This window comes from Eretmochelys imbricata, chromosome 4 (assembly GCF_965152235.1).
Source record: "Eretmochelys imbricata isolate rEreImb1 chromosome 4, rEreImb1.hap1, whole genome shotgun sequence".
NCBI lineage: Eukaryota > Metazoa > Chordata > Testudines > Cheloniidae > Eretmochelys > Eretmochelys imbricata.
Window position 1 is genome coordinate 68,896,172 of NC_135575.1, and position 20,624 is coordinate 68,916,795.

The following is a 20,624-nucleotide window of genomic DNA, read 5'->3' on the forward strand; positions in this document are numbered from 1 at the left end:
TGGAAATAACCAGAGGACCCCCAGAGGGAAGACTGGAATCCATCCAACAGTCTCAAGGATGGGAGAACCAAAGAACAAGATAACATCTGGCAGCATGGAGCCATCAGGAATGTGCCATCTGCCGATTGATTCAGCAACAGCATGATGAAGCAATTCCCATAGACTGGCATAGGAAGAAATTCCTATTAAAAATGGACTCTAGAAAGTGAGAATTTTGGGGTCTGATTCTGCAAACCAACTTCCAGGAGCATCAGATGAGCATCTGACAAGGCCCTGCTCCCTCCTCATGTCCAGGCCACCTGGCCAGTGGCTTGGCATGAGCAACTCTAAGGCTGGTAACTATGATAACAACCTTGCAGAACCTGTGTGTGTGTGTGTGTGTGTGTGTGTGTGTGTGTGTGTGTGTGTGTGTGTGTGTGTGTGTGTGTGTGTGTGAATAAATACGAAATTGAAGGGAATGTTATAGCTATAACTAACTGCTTATTATGATTCTTTCTGTATTCACAATAAATGTGGCATTTTGCCTTTTCCCCTTTAAGATCCTGCTGGTTTTTATTTTATTGGTATAACAAGTACAACTACTTTGTTTCATCAAACCTATGTATTTATTAACATTATACGTTTAACAATTACTGTAGTATATAAACAAAAAATATCTAGGTTTAAAGAACTGACCTACTTCAATGATTTTTGATAAGGGGTGCAAGAACATATTTTGAGAACGAAAGGAGTGCAGGCTGCAGTAAAGGTTAAGAACCACTGCTCTAAGAATATGTATAAACTGTAGCTGGAAGGTGTAATTTCAAGTTCAGGTAGATGTACACATGCTAGCTTTCATTGAACTAGTATGCTAAAAATAATTGTGAGGCCACAGTGGCATGGGCAGCGACTTAAGCTGGCTGCCTGAGTGTTATCCAATCTGAGATCCTAGGTACATGCTGGGCCCAAGCCACTGTCCATGCTGCCATTTTTAGCATGCTAGATTGATCAAAGTTAGTCTCTGTATGTCTACCTGAGCTAGGAAATAAAGAAGAGTTAAGGACAATTGGTCCATTACTAGAGGGAAATGGTAGAATTATCAATACTAATAATCATTCAGAAAAGGTAGAAGTAGTATCAGTACATATTTTTGGTTTGTATTTGCGTAAAAAAATAGATAGAGTTTCATCAAATACTGATGATAATGTTCTTTCCATTCCACTAGTATCTCTGGAGGATATTAGATGGAAGCTACTAAAGTTGGACATTTTTAAATCAGCAGGTCCAAATAACTGGCATCCAAGAGTTTTAAAAGGCTGAGAGCTTCATTGGACCATTAATGTGGATTTTCAATAAGTCTTGGAGCAATGGGGAAGTTCCAGAAGACTGAAAAAAAGCTAATGTTATGACAAGTTTTAAAAAGGGTAAATGGAATGACCTGGGTAATTATACCTGTCAGCCTGATACTGATCCCAGGCAAGATAATGGAATGGCTGATACAGGACTCAATAAAGAATTAAAGGAGGGTAATGTAATCAATGCAAATCAACATCGTAAAATAGATCCTGTCAAACTAATTTGATATCTTTTTATGATGAGATTACATGTTTGGTTGATGAAGATATTAATGTTGATGTAATACACTGAGAATTCTCTAGGCATTTGACTTGGTACCACATGACATTTTGATTGAAAAACTAGAATATAAAATTAACATACACATTAAATGGATTAAAAACTCACATTTTGAGACCTATCAGTTAGCAATTGTAAACAGGGAATTGTCATCAATTGGATCCCACAGAGATCAGTTCTTCGCTCTATGCTATGTAACATTTTTATCAGTGACCTGGAAAAAAAAACACTGATAAAGTTTGCAGATGATACAAAAATTGCAGGAATGGTAAATAACAAAGAGAACAGGTCAGAGCAATCTGGATCGCTTGGGAAACTGGGCTCAAGCAAATGGCTCAATGTTTAATATAGCTAAATATAAGAGTATATATCTAGGAACAAAGAACATAGGCTATACTTAACAGGATGGGGGACTGCATCTTGGGAAGCAGTGACTCTGAAAAAAGATTAGGGGATTATGGTGGATACTCAGCTAAACATGAGTTCGCAGTGTGACGCTGTGAACAAAAAAACCTAATGCGATCCTGGGACGCATGAACCTTGAGTGAGATTAGAAAGATTACTTTAGCTCTATATTTGGCACTAATGAGACTGCTGATGGAATACTGTGTCCAGTCCTGGTGCCCACAATTCAAGAAGGATGTAGATAAATTGGAGAGGGTTCAGAGAAGAGTCTTCAGAATGGTTAAAGGGTTAGAAAATATAATAGACTCAAGGAGCTCAATCTATTCATTTTAACGAAAAGGTTAAACAGTGATTTGATTAGCCTATAAGTATCTACATAAGGAACAAATAGTAATGGGCTCTTCGATCTAGCAGAGAAAGGTATAACACAATCCAATGGTTGAAAAATAAAGGTAGACAAATTCAGACTGGAAATAAGGTGTAATTGTTGATAGTGAGAGTAATTAACCATAGAAACAATTTACCAAGGGTTGTAGTGGATTCTACATCACTGACCATTTTAAAATCAAAGTTGGATGTTTTTTCTAAAATATATGCTCTAGAATTATTTTGGGGAAGGTCAGTCACCTGTGTTATATAGGACTGACTAGATGATCACAAAATGGTTCCTTCTAGCCTTGGAATCTATGACTCTTCTAGCTACAGTGTATATGTACCCAAAGTAACTTGCCAATAGTTGCACAAGAAATCTGTGGCAGTGTCTGTACTTGGGTCTCCTGAGTCGTGCCACAAGACTATCCTTCTCCTCTGCTGATGTCACTTTGAGGGTGGGACTCTTAGACGAATAATTGTGTGGGCACAACACAAACAAGTGAATAATTCTCAGGGAATGGGCCGTCTCTGGGTGGAGAGATGCTGGCACACAGTGTCAGAAAGCATTTCAGTATCCTTCGTGCGAGGAGGTCTTTGTTTTTTTCTAGGCAGCATCACTGAAATGTTCTCCTGTCATACAATTTTAAATGATTGCCTTCTCCAACCTGGCCAAGTTAAACCCATTAATTCTTCACTGGCTTATTTTAATAAGCATGTTTTCCACAAAAATCTTAGAAGAAAAAACTCTGCAAAAAGTGGTCAACTTATCTTATTCAATAAGAAAGAAAATGAATTCTACTGCCATTAATTACATCATGCTTCACTGAGGGTCCTGCTTTCTGATCAATGACCTTTTCTTGGTGTAAAACAAATAAATAAATCTAATGAAAACTCAATAACAGCGGAGATGAGGAAATTTAAAATACAGATCAACTCATTTGTTCACTTAATATTTGTTGACAAAGCCCACAGTAATGCTATCATTCTTGCAAACTTTGCGTGAACGACAGGTTCTAATGCACAAGCACATACTCTAATTAAGAAAAGGTTGTTGTATGTCTGGCTCAGTGACTGAGAGCAATACACTGGAGTCTTGGAGTTCATAATAAGTATAATGATTTTAGTTAAAAGAAGTTACATTCTTAATTACAAGTTGCATAAATTAACCAGCTCTCTGCAAGATTTCTCTACAATCAATTATATAAACTAGAAATTGAAATTTGATTTTACTATCTAACCAAATTGCAGAAGGAGAGAGGGAGAGCTTGCAAAATAAACGTAGAGTCCATTGCAGGGCAACGTTAAAAAAGTTGAAGTACAATTTCTGATTTACACATTTAAAATTACATTCTCAACTGATCAGTTCAATCAAATAAGAATTTGCTACATGAAGAGGAGAATAAAGACTGAATGGGACCCAGATCCACCAAAAATCCACAGTCCTCAAACTTTCTGCACGGCCTCTGCCTCCCAGTGCCAATCAAATCCTTGACCAGGACCCTGACCAATAAACATTTGTTTCAGTTTAGTCCTCACTGGTGCCTTGGCATGCTGTAGTGCATGTTTCCTACTCAACATTACTTTAAGGCAATGAATGCAGTATTGTGGTTGTGAACCATGCAACTGCTTACTTGTCATCTGTCTAGGATTATCATCTTTGTGACTTCAGAGAGGCAAGGAGTAGGATACTCCAATACTGCCAATGGCACATCTGGGCGCTTTAGCACCTTCTAGTTTTAAATTCAGAGGTGTTAAAACACTTCAATCCTAATTGTCTACTGACTTCAAATTTGAACTGAGGATTGGTAAAATGAAATATTGGAACTGAGACTTTTCATATTCTGAACAATAGTTTATAACCCTAATTCTCTGCAGGGATAATATGCACTTTTATGTTGAAGTCAGATTGTGAGCATGATCTCTCAAGGAACCAAAGGTTAGTCTAAGATTATGTAAGTAGTCACATTTGTGATCCCATCAGTCCCTCTGTTCACTCATAATCTCATATAATATATTGAGTAAATTCAGTATAGATTCCCCACTTGTGACAGATTAACAGGCAGCACCAATTCTCAAGAAAGAGGTGGGTTTGAGTAATGTTAAATGAAGACTTCAGAAATGCTCACCCAAATGGGTATCTGATCTACTTGCCAAGTCAAAGGAATGATTCTGTGCAGAGGATGAATATAACTCCAAGTAGCAGCCTTACAGGTCTTTTAATTTCTGAGACATCCTTCAAAGGTTGCTATAGACCTACATGAACATGTTACAAGACTTAGATACTGAGACCCACAAGGTCACAACAAGGCTTGACTCATTTAGACAGTCTTTGAAAAGTGAATTTTCACTCTGAAGTCATGTTCCTAAAATAGATAATCTAGGACTTCTCCATTGTGCCAAGACTTATTGAAAATCCACTGAAAATTCAGTTTATGCGCAGGTGCAAATTTAAATGTTGTTTTCCCATGAACACTTGTGCAAATAAAATACATTCACTGAATGTTCATTGAAAACTATCACAAAAGAGGTACCTACACTGTCTAAGAGTGTTGGATCATTCTTCCCTCTAGGGTCTGTCCCACCAGTAAAGGACTTAGATCTGAATTTTAAAGGTATTTAGATACCTAATTGTTAACTTCAATGGAAGTTAGGTGCCTAAATACCTTTAAAAATCTGGCCCTTACTCTCTTAGTTCAAGCTTTGGAGGTCTCTGATTCAGTGACATAGTTCTAGCTCTGGATTCTCTCTTGATGACTGATGAAAGTGGGGGCTAAGCACAACTGAAGGAAATTCATTTTAAGATTTAAGTGAATACTAAAACTTGTGCACTTTACCTGGCTACAATATTGCCAGTCATTTCTCTTCAATAGAGAATGGTGATAGGCAACTTCTCGTCTTCCCCAAAAGTCCAGATGTGTGAAATCTGGAAAGTTCCCCTACTCTTTCAATGTCTATGTAAGACCATTTGGAGAATTAATGAGATACCTCAGATTTTGTGATCAGTACACTAATGACTCTCAGCTGTAGATCTCATTTTTCACAGATGCGACTAGTGCTGGCACAGATACCACAATGCCTAGGGCAGATCATACATGGATGAAAAGCAGCTGCCTCAAACTAAACCCAAGCAAGACCAGAGTGATGCTTGTCAGAGAGGAAAGTTTTGGTGGACTAACAGAAACACCATCCTCCCCTTCTGCTAAGGGCTTAACCACCATTTTTTTCTGAACAGGTCTTTCTTTATTCTATGTGCTACCAAATAGTGTATGAACTCTTACTAAACTGAATTTTGAGAGTGTTGTTATATACCTAAGATCAAAATAGTTTAGCTCAAGGCATTTCACAAAAAAGATTGGAATATTTTTCTTCTAAATTTGAGGGAACATCATTTAACCGTTTGACAAGGCACAGTTCCTCCACTCCTGTCGTCTCACATAAATGACTGACACATCCAGTCTGTAACCACCACTGGGTATTAGATTTGTGTTTTATAAGCCACCATGCTCTTACACTCCCGTGCAGCAATTCTTATTTATAGTGTTATACAATCATAATGGACCTCACTCCATGCCAAGACAGTCCTCTCCCTTGGACTTCCTTCCTGTGCTCCTTTTCTATTCTTGCAGTTTAGGGACTAATTAGGTCCTTCGCTCTCCCCAGCCCAGGCCGATATAGTAACTAGTCATTCCTACACTCAGTTAGGCCCTCTCTCAGGCACTAACTGGATTTACAGTGACCAGAGTGCTGATTCAGCTGCTGGTTCTAAGCACTCTGTGACAAATCCCCAAACAACTATTTAAAATTGTTTTTCATCTACCTCCAGAGTCCCAAAAAGTTATAATTGTTACAGCTCTTAAATGTAGCACACAAGGACCAATATGAAAGTCTGTCCGCAATTTGAAATGCTAGATTTCCCAAAAGATCTCTTTGACAAGCTACAATGTTACTCAGATGTACTTGCATAAGCTCTCAAAAACTGGAAGTGTTTTCCCACAGGGTGTTTTTGGAAAATTAGTGTATGCAACATTTCTCTTTTGTTTAGTGGAGAAGTATCACATTGTTTGACATCCTTGACTAATACAATCACAAACCTGAGGAAACCCTATCAGTCCCTGTAAAAGCACCATAATGTTGACTCTGAAAGGAAAGGACAGCTCACCCAGTTTGAAGAGTCATAGTACAAAGGTAAAAAAGTAACAAAAAGCCTATCATTCTGACAGAGAGAGACATTAACACTCACAATACCTTCTCAAGTTGCATAGAGAAAGAATTTTTTGAAATCAATATTTTGGGTAAAGAGTAGGACAGAACTATACTGAATATTGCAGTAATCAGTTATGTTGACTCCCACAACTAGCTCTCTACAAATTATTTTGTGGTACAGTTGTAATGAAGATTTTATAACAATTTTCTACATTATTATTCTCTGTTTTGTTTTTCCCCAAGGGCAGAGAAAAAGTGACTAAGAGAGAGATGTCAGCTTCAATAAATAACATCAGTTTCCAATTGTGCTGGGAGCCTTGAACCAGGCAGGCTGTAAAGCAAGAAGTGTTGGGGATGTCCCACAGAAAGTGCACTTAAACTCTGCTCCAGAAACATCACCATGGAGGCATCAAAGGCTGAAATAAGTCATAACTTGGACATTTGTGTTTGAAATATTTGTGTATGGCACTCATTTTCATAGCATCTATGAAATGATATTATAACTGTATCTTTTCAAATAGCATGTCATGCTATTTGAAAAGATACAGTTATAATAAACAATATCAGTCAATGTTACTGTAGCCCATACATACTATTATGTATGCAGCATCATAATGTGTAAAATAACTAGTACCTTCCACTGTTTTGTACAGCAATACATTTTTGAATGGTAATGTGTGAAAAACCTGATTAGCAAGCTACATTCTCCCCTGTAGATGATCGCACTCAACAAAATTCCAGAAGGAACAAATTCTATAGGCAAGGTCTCTGTATCAGAAAAATGCCCTGTAGACAAAGCAAGAGAAAAATGACTGTATTTATATTCTTGCCATTTATGTATTGGATGCAGCAATAAAGCATGTGAAGTAGTGAACATGGAACAATGAAAGATACTCTTAACTGTGTTTGTGCTTGATATCAAGTTGCCATTATGAAAAAGGAAATGAATTAGTTGTTGCAAGTTCCACTTGTGAGACGATCTAGTATTTAAAACAGGCAGTACACGCACACATTGTTTGTGTAAAATGATTTCCTTCTTCAATCTTAGTCTATGCCAATAAATTCACCTCAACCTCAGCATTACTTTTTACTTTAAATTGAAAAAGTAAAGTTGTAACTCTGTTGAAACACTCTAGAGAAATGGGCATATTATGTTGAGAAAACATATCTTCTTTTTGTAGAGAAATCATTCTAAGTGCCAAATGCAGTCTGGAGTAAGTGGAGAGCTGTAAATGTTGTACCTTCATTCATTAAAAAAAAAAAAGTGCTAAGCATGATCTTGGGATTTGTTTGTTTTATTTTTTGTTTTTTTAAGAAGTTTGTTATTGTCCATCACTTCCCCATGCAAATTGGTAGAAACAATTATAAAAACACTTGGATGACATGATATGATGGGCTAAACTAGAACTGCTCTGCAAAGGAAAACTATGCCTTTCTAATCTACTAGAATGGTTTGAGAAGGTCAACAAAATGGCTAAAGGGGAACCAACTGATATCATGTGTTTGGATTTTCAAACAAACAGTCTTTGCCGCAGTCCCTCAGAAAGAGCTATTAAGGAAAACCAACTAGTAATAAGATAAATATCTGTTTCAAAGTAGAAACTGGGTAATATACAGGGGAAAGAAGGTATAGGAATAAATTATCACTTTTCAACATAACGAACGGTTAATGGTGGGGACGATCTGCTCCAAGAATCTATATTAGGGCTGGTGTTCTTTTTCAAACTCCATGCAAGGAGCACTAAGATAACAGATTCTTCAAATTTTCTTTACTCCAAGGGACAAATTATGGCAAACCCCACTGTAGATGTGACAATGTTTTGACCATGGTGGAATCAAAAATTTTCATGATTCTTCCCATTAATTCATAGATTGCAGAGTTTATATATTCCTCCAGCTGGACCAGTTGAACAAGAGGTTTATCAACTTTACAGAAACAGGTTGACATTAGGGTGACCAGATGTCCCGATTTTATAGAGACAGTCCTGATTTTTGGGTCTTTCCTATATAGGCTCCTATTACCCCCCACCCCCATCCTGATTTTTCACACGTGCTGTCTGGCCACCCTAGTTCAAATCAGCTGAACTGATTAGATTCAAGAAAAGTGAAAAACAATAAATATATATTAAATACTTATTAGGGAAAAATCCTCAGCAAAAAATGCTAAGATAAAGCTAAGATTTTAAATACATATTATTTAAAATATTGTCAGAGTGGTGTAGTTATAAAAAGCACTTGCAAGTGATAAACTCTTAATTTAAGTTTCCACAAATAAATCTGACCCTTTATCAATTCACATCCTTTGCCTTTCTCCCAACCATCATATCTAGGCCAAGCATTTAGTTTTAAAAATTAGAAAGAACTGCCCACTGTCGTATTCCAGGTCTGGTCTACACTAAAAAGTTAGGTCAAACCAGCTATGGCATTTAGGGGTGTGAAAAATCTATGACCCTGAGTGATGCAGCTAAGCCGACACAACCCCCAGTATAGACAGTGCTAGATCTGAGGAATTCTTCCATTAACCTAACTACCATGTCTCAGGAAAGTAGATTACCCACCCCAATAGGAGAACTCCTCCTGTTGGCATAAGTAGTGTCTTCCCTGAGCTCACAGACTATTTGTGTTTGTCAAGACTGGAGAGATATCCTTGAAAAATCCCTGTGACAGAGTGTTGGAAACCAACAGCATAGCTAGAATTCTGATCTAGAGTGGACCTGATTTTGCCTAATTAATAGATTAGAATGGGCTGGGGGAAGACTAAAGAGCTAATTAGTCCATTCACACAGGGAGTAGAAGAATGCACAGGAAGGAAAGGGAAGGCTGGTGGCAGCAGAGCAGAGCCAGAACTAGGGAGGATCTCCAAGTGGAGAGACCTCTTTCCTCTCCTCACCTTGGCAGACAGCTGAGAAGAAACTAATGCTGTAAATAATGTTTTGTATGGATCAGTAAAGATGGTGGAAGAATGTAAATAAACTACACAGTGGCATTTAACAACTGAAGGTCTCCAGACAGTCGGTGTAGACACAGCAGAAGACAGAGGCACCTTGTCACAATCCCCTTTTCTTTATCATGTGTTGATTTTTCTGAATGCAGAAAGCTAAAGTGAGGTGGTTTTTTTTCTCATCTCTACTTTGTAATTAATTGGTCTCATAGTGCACTGCTTGTGACACAAAGATAGAGTCTCATTAAAGAGGGATTAACTGGACAATTCAAACACAGTGGTGAATGCAACTGCTTCCCCTGTTATCTGTTAGAATAAGATGGCTCTGACCATAAATAGTTTTTAGAGAAAAATCTATTGAATGTGGAACAAGTGCATAGTCTAATTTCAAAGACATGGTTTATTTTGAAAATATTTGTATTCTATTCAGGTAGAGTCTTGTAGCTTTGTGAATTCTACAAAATTGGATGGCCCCTCATTTCACCAGTAATGCTGCACAGCCAAGAGAATGATTGGCTGACTTGGTGTAATCTGAGGAAATAGCTAAGGTAGTGCTCCTTACAATGTAAAATTCTTGGAGTTGACATGACTTTGTACTGGACAGTGTACAGGCAAGGAACATTGGCCAACAGGGCTTAATTCAACACATTGACTGTTAAGCACTCTAGTTTATGCCTTCTATGATCACTGGGGGATTACTGCTAATACATGTTTACTGGCAGAATTGTTGGTGAAATTTAGGATAAGTCACACTGTGGATGGTCAGGCTTTGAGTCCTGGGTGTGTTATAAAATTTAGACATTTAAAAAAGCCAATTGGGGTTTTTTAAAATTATTATTTCCCTGCTGACAGATGTACTACACATATCCTGCAGTCTGCAAGAACTGCATATTAACTTAGCTTGTAATAAGTATCTTATAAATTTTATTTCCCTAGGATATTAAAAACTCTAATGAAAAACTGAACATACAAGATGTCTGTTGATGGGAAAGCAACCAAGGTAACTGATTTTGGGAACCCATTGCTAACCTCATTTTTATTAAACCTACAGAAGTTTTAAATAATTTCACAAATGATACCTGAGTTGCACTGAGGGGGTCACAGTCTGCAGTACTCCTGTCATTGTTATTCTTACTAATGAAGGGTGGGTTTTTCCTTATTATTGGGCTAAATTGGAACTTACACTCCACTGCTTGGGCATTCAGTCTGAGAACCTTGGGTCCAGGCCATCAAGGGGTCCATTGTGTACATTTTCTCCCTTCCTTGAGAAAGTGGGTGGAAATATATAGGAAATAGTCAGCACTTTGGATCCACTCCCTTGTTGGCTGGTGCAGCAGGTGTTCATAGAGGCCAGCAGCAAAATACTCTCCTGCCCTGAGCAAGGAGAAAGCAGGGAAGGAATTGTGCCTCAGAAAGGGTACCTTGAGTCAGAATGCCTGCTCTTGAGTTGGTGCAGCCTACACACCAGCCTTTGCTCGGGGTTGTTTCTAAAGGCATAATCTAATCTACAAGTAGGAAAGGTTGTTAAGCTTTGCATTTCATTTTTGCTATAATGGTGTAGCCACCCCTTCAGAATGCTAAGAGAAGTGATAGTACAAGGAAGTGGATTTTACTGAGGTTTCCTCTGACAGCTTTTATTGTAATTGGGAGCAAATTTGGTTTTTTTGGTGTTTAGATGTTGCTTGTAATTATTAGAATTGGGATCACTGGCTGTTGGGAGTCTGAAAGGACAGGAAACAGCAAGAAGGGGGGAGGAGTTGAGAGATTGGGAGAAAGCTACCAACGATGCAGCAGCAGCTTGGTAAAGAGGTTTCCACTTTGAAAATAAAGTCCTGTTGAAGCTTGTTAATACCTTGCCTGGTTGATACAACATTTTGGTGATGAGGATGGATCTTCTGCCTCTGAACCCACCTGCACCCTTTCTGCAAAGCCCAGGTGAGCCTCCAATTGCTTTTACTACCTGGATCCATATGTTTGAGACTTATCTACTTGTAATCAGTGCTACAGAGATTTCTGTAGCAAGAAAGCATGCTCTGCTAATCCACTGCCTTGGAGCAGAAGGGCAGCATATATTTTACACTTGTCCCCTCGCAGATGATAAATATGAGACTGCATTCACTGCATTAAAGAATTTTTTTGTGCTAAAAGTAAATGTAGTAGCTAATCGCTACAGATTTCACCAGCATGAGCAGAAACCAGGGGAAACTATAATGCAGTATATTGCTTCCCTGAGGAGTCTGATTGTAATTTGTGACTTTGGGAATATGGCAGATGAGATTATTAGAGGCCAGCTCATTGAGAAAACAACCATGCTTCATGTAAGAGAACGCTTACTTCTAGAACCACAACTTACACTAGAAAAAGCAATAACCATTACTACTCAGTTTGAGTCAGCTACAGCTGAAGCCAAAATAATGAGCATGGATACAGGAGGCACAGTCCAGGCCGTGACTCCTTTGTAGAAAAGTTCACTACCACTGCAGATACATAGTTGCAAGAGGAAAACTAATGAAAAAACCACCAAATCAGCAAATTCAAAATACAGTAAAAGTATGTTTTCACTGTGGATCCCCACAACACCTTGCAAGCTACACAGGATGTCCAGCAAAAGTAGCTCAGTGCAATCATTGCAAAAAGATTGGGCATTTTGCTAAAGTATGTAGCAGTAGCAGGTTCAATCAACAGGCGCATGCAGTTACAATACCAGATGTTACTGTGCTGAGCATGGACAAAATCACTACTGCACATATTCCAGAACAGATAAAGTGCACTGTATACATTTTTGCCATACCCTCAGGCGAACCACATTCTATTCAGCTAACGTTGGACACTGGCTCAACAGTATCTATACTACCTGATTCCATCTACCTGCCTTACTTTAAAGATGTGCCTCTTACTGAACCCAAACTTCACTTGATGTGCTATTTGAAAAATCATATTCCAGTACATGGCTGCCTGCCAGTAATAGTTACTTTTGGTGATTGCTGTGTAACTGCAGAGTTCTACATTGTCCACAAAGGCACTCCTATCCTTGGCAGAGATCTATTGGCTGCTTTAAATCTCAGGGTAGTTAATGGATGAATTGATCTTCCTCAGCAAAGCACTCTTGCGGTACACACACCAGGTTCATCTGAGACCCAACACCAACTTGAGGAGAAAATCGGCTGTGCTTATGGGTTTCTGCATAAAGTTAAAATGCTGAATAATGTGATGGCTGTACGACAGAAGTTACGGCGCTTACCATTTTCAGTCAGGGAAGCTGTTTCAGAAGAACTCAGAGAACTTGTTCAAAAGGACATTATTGAAGAGATCGACTCCTCGGAATGGGTTTCACCTATAGCAGTGATGCAGAAGAAGTGTGGAGGCATTTGCCTTTGTGTGGACTTAAGGGAGCCAAATAAAGCTATTGTGATTGACAGCCATCCTCTTCCTCACATAGAAGAATTATTTGCAGAACTCCATGGAGCAAAGATGTTTTCTACTCTTGATTTGCAGAGCGCATACCACCAGGTTATATTGCATGAAGACAGCAGAGACCTCACAGCATTTATTACACATGAAGGACTATTTCGTTTTAAACGTGTTCCATACGGTCTTGCATCTGCCCCAAATGCCTTTCAAAAAATGATGTAATTGATTCTGAAGAATCAACATGGAGTTCAGTGCTATCTGGATATTATCATCATGTTTGGAAATACTTCTGAGAAGCAAGACAATAACTGCAGTCTGTACTAAACTGCATCAGCACAGCAGGCCTCCAGCTCAATAGGTCCAAATGCAAATTTAGACAAACTGAACTCTCCTTTCCGGGGCATACAATTTCACAGGCTAGACTAAACCCTGATCCAGATCATATCCTGGCAATTTCACATTCTCCTCCTCCAACAGATTTGCAAACCTTACGTTCCTTTTTGGATCTTACCTCCTGGTATGCAAAATTCATTCCCAATTATGCTTCTGTCATTGAACCGTTATGGGAATTACTATGGAGAAGTTCAACCTTAGTGTGGACAACAGATGCACAAGCTAGTTTTGAAACGGTGAAAGACTTGATTGTACTTAGTCCAGTACTTGCACTATTCAGTCCTGCATTGCCCACAACTGATGCTTCTGATTATGGACTTGGGGCTGTTCTCACACAACTGACTGTTGAGAGGACTGTTGCATTTGCTTCAAGGACACTAAGTAATGCTGAGAGAAAATATTTCTACAGTCAAAAAAGAAGCACTTGCTTGTGTCTGGGCTACTGAAAAATTGAGAACTTATCTGTGGGGCCGCATGTTCAAGTTGCGCACAGACCACAGCCCTTTGACGACTTTGCTCACCACAAAAGGACTGGGAAGAGCAGGATACTGTATTGCTCGATGGTCTCTCTCTTTCAATTATGAACTGGAATATAAGCCTGGAAACCAAAATGTGGTCGCTGATTGCCTTTCTCACCTGCCTTTGCCTTCACCAGATGGTCCACCGGAGGATGAGGATGTGGTAGTTGTGCTTATTACAAGCACTCTCACTGCAGTTACAAAAGAACAATTTCAAGCTGCTTGTTCAGCTTGTCCAATTCAACAAAAAACTATGGGAATTTCTGACAAAGAGATGGGCCAGTAACCCTAAAAACCTTGATCCAGTTTTGCTGCCTTATTTTAGAGTTCAGGATGAACTTTCTTTGTTTGATGGCTATGTGCTACGAGGTACACACCGGCTCCTTGTGCCAGAAGAATTACAGTCAAAACTCATACACCTGGCACACCATACTCATCAAGGAATTGTCCAAATCAAACAACGACAATTGAATCTGTATTGGTGGCCAGGGATAGACTCTCAAACTGAAGCACTCATAAAATCCTGTGTCACTTTCCAAATGCATGATAAGACAGCAGTGACATGTACCCCTCCATTACAGCCTGTTCCTCTTCCTGAATCTGCATGGGAAAAAGTGGTAATTGACATTGTAGGACCCTTTGATACTGCTCCAATTGACTGCCATTATGCCATCACTTTAATTGACTATTTCAGTAAATGTCCTGAGGTAGTGTTTACATTGCAAATCTCTTCTGCTACAGTAATTAAGTTTCTCTCTTCAATTTTAGCAGGGAAGGTAACCCCAAAGAACTGGTTTCAGATAATGGTAGTCAATTTACTTCCCTGGGAGTTTGAAACTTTTCTAGCACAGAGAAACATTTTACACAGAAGGTCATCCCTATATTACCCTCAAGCCAATGAAATCGAACGGTTTAACAGAATATTGAAAGAGTTTGCAAACAGCTAAACTGGAAGGGCGATTGTGGATACCCTTCACTACTGATTTCTTGCAAGCATACCGAGCTACACGACATGCCACAACGCAAAGATCACCCACAGAGTTACTGCATGGGAAACAGATGAATACAAAACTGAACGTTGCTGGATTGTTAAAGACACGACCTGATGCCCCAACAGAGGATGATGTGAGAAAAACAGTTGAACAGAATCAAGCAAAAAGTCTAAGGGCTTTCACAGATAAGTGGTGGGGTGCTAAGGAAGCAAAGTTTGAGTGTAGTTCCTTTGTTAGAATATGAAAACCTGGAATTTTACACAAAGGGAACCATAAATTCACAGCTCCTCTTAAAATCATAGAGAAGAAAGGATCTTACACCTATTGACTTTCTGATGGGTGGGTATGGAATGCTTTTTATCTTGCACCTGCCTATGCACCAAGAGGAGATTATGCCAACACCCAGTCTGCATTGGATGACTTCACCATAGTACCAACACAACATGATATTACACTGGAACTGGGGCTTGAGAGACGGCCTGTCAGACCCAGACGACCACCTGTCTGGACTAGAGACTGTTTTCAGCATAATATTTCTGCCAACAGTATAGTGTCTTGTTTCATATTTGTTCCTGTAGTTAGAACAATAATGTTTATTTTAATTGGGAGAGTTTCTTAAGAGAGGAGGGAATGTGGTATTTAGATGTTGCTTGTAATTATTAGAATTGGGAGCACTGGCTGTTGGGAGTCTGAAAGGACAGGAAACAGCAAGGAGGGGGGAGGAGTTGAGAGGCTGGGAGAAAGCTACCAAAGGTGCAGCAGCAGCTTGGTAAAGAGATTTCCACTTTGAAAATAAAGTCCCTGTTGTTAGTACTTTGCCTGGTTGATACAACAGTTTTGATAGGACAAGTCCTGGGAAAAGTTAGAGTTCGTCTAGCACTTGTGAAACAAGTTGATCTGGCATTCCTGGAGCCTGAAGTCTGCTGTTTATTCACAGAATAGATACAGTCGAGGGAATGGTAGTGCACACTTCCCACACAATCCCTCCTCAGTGTACCTCAGTGTGACCTGGAATCCATCTTTAGGGGGATAGAGAGGAGTGCAGTCTCTGTGCTCATTAAATCGTTGTTGGTCTGAGCAGAAACACCAAGATTTAGTTCCAATTAAGAGAGGTCTGAAAGCATTCACTGCTCTAACTTTTGAAGGTTCTGACCTTGAACTGCACATTGAAGTTTAGTCTTCTCAAGATGCTTCCCTCTGGATGAATCAATCTGGATGTAGGCAGGCATATGCTATTCAGGCAACATTCTGAAGACTAAAGATAATTAGAAGTCTTAGTAAGAAGCATACATGCTACTCTGGCACACTGTGAAGAAACAGAGGGGTAGCCGTGTTAGTCTGGATCTGTAAAAGCGGCAAAGAGTCCTGTGGCACCTTATAGACTAACAGACGTATTGAATCATAAGCTTTCATGAGTGAATACCCAGTTCGTCAGATTCATGAAGAAACATTTATACTTCGAACAGGATATAATTTAGGATAATCATCATCTCAGAAATTAAACACCATCAACGATGGTCAGTCCAATATAGTTGTGGGGAAGGGCTAGTAATATGTTTATACCATCTCATCTTCCTAAATTTTAGCTTTGTTTTTGCTGTGATCTTTCAGACCTTGCTAAAGAATTAATAACCAAAATCATAAGGAAATCCCCAAAGAAGCATATAAACATAAGCACTAAGTTACTGGAAACAATTTCCTATCACAGTGTTAATACACTTTTATGTATTTTAAAATGTAAAATGTTTAGTTTATTGCTGCACTAACCAACTGGAACTTAAATCACAAAGTAAAATTAATTAAGGAAAGCAGAGGCAAGGTAGATCAGCGGCTTCATTTCTCTTTTAATCCTGCTAAGTGACACTGATTTGCTGATGGATCCTGCTCTGGATGAATGTAGGTTTACTAAAATTCTTTCCACCTATTAATCAAATACTATTGTCCCAAAAACAGCATCGCAAAGATTTCAGGTTACCGATGGACTCTTTATTTTTTTCTCTTTAAAGAAAAAAACATTTTTGGGGAATGTTCCAAATAAAATAAATAATAAGCAGGAATTGTAAGCTGAAGGAAAGGCAATAGTTATAACACTGAGACTTTAAAAGATAGTATATAATGCTGGCTAATAATAACAGGCTAATATTGATTCTGAAGAATAAAAAATCCTGATGTTGATAATCAGATCATGAGAATCTTTCTAAAACAAATTATGTCTGGATTTGGCCACGTGAATCCTGCACTCATGAAAACAGAAAACATAATTATGCTCTTTTACTGGGTCCAATGGAGTCACAGGCAACTATCTTCACTGAAAGCTGAGCAATCAGCTTCCTTGATGCTTGGTGTTTATATATTAGTGTAATCAATGGGAGAAACTAGAGTTAAGGAGACAAAGAAAAAGATACAAAAATGGAGAAGGGGGACATTAAAATAGATACTAACCAGTCTCTTCTTGAGTGAAACATTATAGCCACAATAATAAAGGAAGCAGGAAGTGAAGAACCAGTTAAAAGCTATACATTCTTATAACTGGTCCATCATAGTTCTGAATATAATAATACATACCGACAGTATAGACTGAATGTATTAGATGGCTTTTGAGAATTTTACTTTATTGAATTAAATTTATATTACACATTTACTTTCTACTCTCCATAGGGTCTTATGGCATACCCATTACTGTGGTCTTTGAGCTCCTTCTAGTATTATATTATATATTATTGTAGCACCCAAGAGCCCTAGTCATGGATCAGCACCCCATTGTGCTAGGTTCTGTACAGACAGAGAACAAAACAGACAGTCCCTGCCCCCAAAGAGTTTACAAGCTAAGGGCTCATTCTGAATTAACGTGACCTTCATTTGTTTAGTTTAACTGACTGAAATAGTCACTTTAATTCTGAATGAGCGGGGTAATGCAGTTTAACTAATCCACTTTAAATTCACACCTTTTGTTAATTCAGATTAATTTTCCTGAATATTCCTGTACAGACAAGCCCTATGTATTAAACAAGAGGCTGATAGATGAGGTAGTACAAAGAAACACTTAAACCATATTAGTCAGCATTATAAGCTGTGGTATCAGTGCACAGTAGCCTAACCAATGCCAATTTTTTGTCGGCATTACAGACAAGGCAAGTTTTACAGAGGTGTCTGGAGGATGAGTTAGTGTTGGAGATATTTACAAAAAGCACTGCCCAAGCATGAAGAAAGAACAGAAGCATGGAAGAAAGTGAAAAGTTTGGGTTTTTTTGAAAATTTAACCAGTGCAATAGAGACTGGCATCACTGGAGCAGGGGTGGGGATCAAACTTTCCATAGTGAATGAGATATGATAGGTAGGGTGTATATAGACCATGATGGGACTTGAGAGTTAAGACAAGTAGCCTATGTTTGATATAATAAATAAGAAGGAGCCAATGGAGGGATGCAGAGGGGAGTCAAAGCAATGGGCTAGGGAAATGATCTTTGCAGCAGTATTCTGAATGGATATCAGCAGGGCAAGATTGCATTTGCCAAAGCTAGAAAAAAGGATGTTACATGTTACGGGGCACGGACTCACTCAGCAGCACCTCCTACTGCTCATCTGCAGGAATTAGCGTGTCAGCCTCTGGAGTGCCCTCTGTCGTCCGGTGATCCGCCTTACCGCTGGGCCCAGTCCCTCCCAGGACCCGGTGCCTCCTCCCACTGGGGTGCTGCCCCCGGCAGTAAACCCCCAGCAATCCCTGAGGGTCTCCCCTCCCCTGGGAACCCCCACCCACTACCCCCACCTCACCTCAGTCTTGACTACTGCCAGTCATCGCTTAGCCCCACTCCCCAGGGCAGACTGCAGCGTATCAGCTACTCATCACCAACAAGGGGAGTGGGACCTGCTGCCTCTGTCTATGCACAAGCTGCCCCTTTGTACTCCAGTACCTAATAAGCCCTAATCTAGGCCTCACAGCCTGGGAGTTTCCAGGCCAGAGCTCCCCTGGCCTTTCACCCTCAGCTCTGCTCCAATCTAGGTACTTCCTCAGGTCCCTGCAGCCAGGCCCTTCTCTTTCCAAAAGCAGAGAGAGAGCCAGCTAAGCTTTACCTAGCAGCCCCTTTATAGGCCCCAGCTGCGCCTGACTGGGGCATGGCCCAGTTGCGGCCATTTCCCTAATCAGCCTAGCCTTTCTTGCCCTCAGCCCTGGCTCTTTCCCAGAGCTGGCTTTTAAGCTCCACAGGACAGGAGCAGGTAACCACCCCGCTACACTGAAGTATTTGAGACACAAGATGCTGAAAGCCTAGACAGAAGTTTTAGCTGTGTGGATGCATAGGAAAGGCCAGGTAGTGGTTCCTCAAGCTCAGAGAGGGGTCACTCTTTGTTGCTGTCAGGCAACAGTCAATTAGTAGTCTATAGTTCTGGCCCTCTGGCAGGCAGAGCAGTAAGCAGGCTCTTGCCTACACCTCCTGGCTAAGGCAGCCAGCAACCACACAGTCTGGGACTCTGGCCCTCTGGACTGTTCAAACCACAAACAAAGCACAGGACTTTTGGCCTAGGGGTGAATAGGCCGCCACTCTAGGGGTTGGAATTGGCTGCAGGGGAACTCGGGCACATGTTTTCCACTGGGTCCCAGCCCAGGGACTAACAGTGGTGAATGGCTCCTCCACTGGGTGGGATGATTTAATTGGGGATGGGTCCTGCTTTTGAGCACGGGGTTGGACTAGATGACCTCCTGAGGTCCCTTCCAACCCTGATATTCTATGATTCTATGATTCACTGGGTCAGCAGAGATCCCACCGAAATACACTGACTCATGCTCCTGCAACAAAACCAGAATAAAGTCTGGTTTCCCTGGGTTACTTCCAACCACAGTCCAGGCAGAGGGTTCCGTAGTCCAAGGGTCCGCCATCTTCTCGGGCTACACTGCAGACAGCAGTCATGGCAATTCCTCTCCTGGGTCGGACTCCTCTGGGGGCAGGCTGCTGTACAGCTCTGGAGTCCAGCAGCAGTCTGGAGACATCTGACTCCTGTTCAACTGAGCTGCAGGGCCTGCCTTTTCTACTTCCTGCCACACCCCTTTGCTTCCAGTGCAGGGGGCAGACCTGGCCTGGCTCTGCCTTCCAGGGGGAGTTTAGTGATTCCTCAGGCTCAGACTCAGAGGGAGGCCACTCTGCCCTATTCCACCCTCGTCTCACAGCCCGCTGGGGACATTGGTTGGCGGCTTCTTCACGGAGCCATGAGCATGGGCGTCTACCTGGCATGGTTTACCCCCATTCCTGAGGCCTGCACCTTCTGTGGTGTGAGGGAGAACCTGGTGCACGCCTACCTTGAATCTGGCTCCTCCAGAACCTCTTGTTGAGGTTCTGGCTGCACTTTTCCCCACACTTGTTCATTTTCACACACCCTATCCATGGCCCCACAAAGTCACGAGATCTCCTCGTCAACCTCCTCCTGGCCCTGGCCAAAGTCACCATCTATCATTCCAGGAGGAGGATGCTAGACGAGGGGGTGCTCTGCGACTGTGGGGCCTATTTCCGTTCCTCCCTGGTCTCACGCCTCCAGGCAGAGTACCACTGGGCAGCATCCACTAGCTCTCTAGACACCTTTGAGGAGCAGTGGGCCCTGTCCGAGGTCCTCTGCTCAGTGTCCCCATCCAATATCCTTGCTTTGAACCTCTGACCATCACTCCTGACCCTGTTTTCTCATTAGTTGTCCCAAGGAATCAGTTGGAAGCCAGGTCCAGTGGTCCCTCCTGCTAGGCTGGGGGAGGGGCCTTTATAAGTGGGTGGGCTTGTGCCCGCCCACCTCCCA